General features: G+C 47.9%; 1 pseudogene; it reads right to left on the reverse strand.

Annotated features, from left to right (window-relative positions):
- Positions 1–2320: 2320 nt before the first annotated feature.
- LOC123575445 (U4 spliceosomal RNA) lies at positions 2321–2402 on the reverse strand (annotated as a pseudogene).
- Between the last annotated feature and the right edge of the window lie 518 nt (positions 2403–2920).

The raw sequence follows: 2920 nt of genomic DNA on the forward strand, positions 1-2920 counted from the left end.
AGTTCGAGACCAGCCTGGCCAACATGGTGAAACCCTGTCTCTACTAAAAATACAAAAATTAGCTGGGTGTGATGACAGATGCCTGTAATCCCAGCTACTTGGGAGGCTGAGGCAGGAGGATCTCTTGAACCTGGGAGGTGGAGGTTGCAGTGAGCTGAGATTGAGCCATTGCACTCCAGCCTGGGTGACAGAGCAAGACTTGGTCTCCACATACACACAAAAATAAATAAAATTTAACAAGGCTGCTTGCAGTGGCTTATGCTTGTAATCCCAACACTTTGGGAGGCCAAGGCAGGCAGATTACCTGAGGTTAGGAGTTCGAGACCAGCCCGACCGACGTAGAGAAACCCTGTCTCTACTAAAAATACAAAAAATTAGCCAGGCATGGTGGCAAATGCCTGCTACTCAGGAGGCTGAGGCAGGAGAATTGCTTGAACTCTGGAGGCAGAGGTTGCGGTGAGCCGAGATTGCGCCATTACCCTCCAAACTGGGCAACCAGAGCGAAATTCCCTCTCAAAAAAAAAAAAAAAAAAGCATCCATTTATTATTTAGGGAGCAGTTGTAGCAGAATTTCTCTTAGAGTCAATAGGCAATCTCTCCTGAGGTTTCCATGGGGACTTGGGAGTTTTAGAGCAATTTCTGGGAAGAATGTTGGAAGGAAATTGTGGGGCAAGATGTTAATACAGTCACACTGTTATGGCACACGCTGTTTCTGCAGCCATAGGTGACGGTTGAATCAGTTCCCACTCAAGGCCCACAGGATGCAGGGCTATGTTTGACCTCCTTGGGGCCAGATGCTGAGGAGATCTTGTGCCTGCATCTGGAATACAGGAAAAATAAGTTTAAGTCCTTGGCCCCCGTTACAGTTTTACATTTGTGAGTGACATACTGTGTGACCTTGGGTAAGTCACTTAACCTCTCTGGGCCTTTGTTGCCTCACCTAAGAATTGAGGCTTAAATGAGATTGTGTGTGTGTTGGCAGGGAAGATAATATTTCATACATCGAAAGGTGAAGTGTTTTGTTGTTTTGTTTTGGTTTTGAATGGAGTTTTGCTCTTGTCGCCAGGCTGGAGCGCATTGGCGCGATCTCAGCTCACTGCAACCTCTGCCTCTCGGGTTCAAGTTATTTTCCCGCCTCAGCCTCCGGAGTAGCTGGGACTACAGGCACCTGCCATCACGCCTGGCTAATTTTGTATTTTTAGTAGAGACAGGGTTTCACCATGTTGGCCAGGCTGGTCACGAACCCTTGACCTCAGGTGATCCACCTGCTTTGGCCTCCCAAAGTGGTGGGATTACAGGTATGAGTCATTGTGCCTGGCCCCAGATTAGCGCATCTAAGCTCTTCATGTGTATGAACTCACTTAATCCTCAGTCCTCAATCCTCAAAATAATAATATAAGGTAGATACCATTATTCTCCTCATGTTACACTGTGTAGGCACAGTGAAGTAAAGTGACTTATGTAAAGCCACATAGCTAGTGAGTGGTGGAGACAGGATTTGGATCTAGGCATTCCTGCTCCAGGGCCTGGCTGCTATCCATTTTACCTAGTTCCCAGTTCACCCAGTTCATGCCCACATTCTGTAATCAGATAATGGGTCACTAGCAAGGTGCTGTCTGTTGTAGGGCAGGAGTGGGTCACTGAGCTTCCCCACGGTCGTGATGAAGTGTCCTTCACAACCATCCACCTGAAGTAACTTACCCTGTAGTTACCTCAAAGAACCTTTATGAGTAAATGTCAAACTTGTTAGAAAGGCAAATGCCGGTGGTTCTGGTTTAGTGAACATACCAGTCAGGTCTCAGCGGCAGACAGCAGAAATCACTCGCTACGTGAATCCAAAAGGCATTTGATTCAAAGTGATGGAGACGGGAAACAAACATCTAGAGAAACAGTCATAGGTGTGGCAGTTGGAGATGCACTCACGTCTACCTCTGGTGCCCAGACCTGTGAACTCTGGCAGTACTGTCACTGGTTCACAGCATCTACTGCATCCTAAGGGACAGAACCCCAGCATCACCAGGGGGTGTCTGCCAGCAGATGCTGTAGCTCAGTCTCCAATGGGCCATTCATTCTACCATCCAGAAGATCACCTACCCCTGGGGACCACGGTAAGGTCAGAGCATCTGGGGGGCACCAGCATATGGACCCATTTCTTTTGTTGTGAATGGATTTGTGATCAGAAGCAATGTGGGTGTCTGGCATTGTGGCAGTGGATGAGGCATTCAATGAGCTGGTAAGTTGCTGGCAGAAGCATGGTAATTAGGAAAAGGAAATTCATCTGTGGAAGAAGTGTTTACTCAAGGGAGGGGGTAAAGTCACCTGTCTTCCATTTTGTTTTCAATTAGCAATTATCGCACCTCGGATAAACCTCATTGGCTATGATACTGCCACTGCGCAAAGCTCTGTCTTCCCTTTTGGAAGGGATCCCTCATAATTAAGATGCCATAGCTCAGCCTTGGTCTCCACTTATGGCTTCAGCGAGAAGGCAGCCGAGTCAGCTCTGGTGAGTGAAAGACAGTGGCTGAGTCCATGCACACCTCCGTCCCTGCCGCCATGGCTGCTTGGTTCGTGGGCCCACAGTATAAACACAGGGGCGCTGTCAGTGACTTGCACAGAGGAGTCAGTCCACATAGTGGTTCTTTAGTGCTGTTTCCAGTGAGGACTCGTAGTGAGCAACCGTTTGTGTTACCAATATCCTCAAACCCCATGTCCAGAAATCAGCTTTTTTTTTTTTTTTTTTTTTTTTTTGAGATGGAGTCTCGCACTGTCGCCTGGGCTGGAGTGCAGTGGCACGATCTTGGCTCACTACAACCATTGCCTGCTGGGTTCAAGCGATTCTCTGCTTCAGCCTCCTGAGTAGCTGAGACTACAGGCGTGTGCCACCATGCCTGGCTAATTTTTGTAATTTTAGTAGAAACGG

Source organism: Macaca fascicularis, chromosome 8, assembly GCF_037993035.2.
Source record: "Macaca fascicularis isolate 582-1 chromosome 8, T2T-MFA8v1.1".
Lineage (NCBI taxonomy): Eukaryota > Metazoa > Chordata > Mammalia > Primates > Cercopithecidae > Macaca > Macaca fascicularis.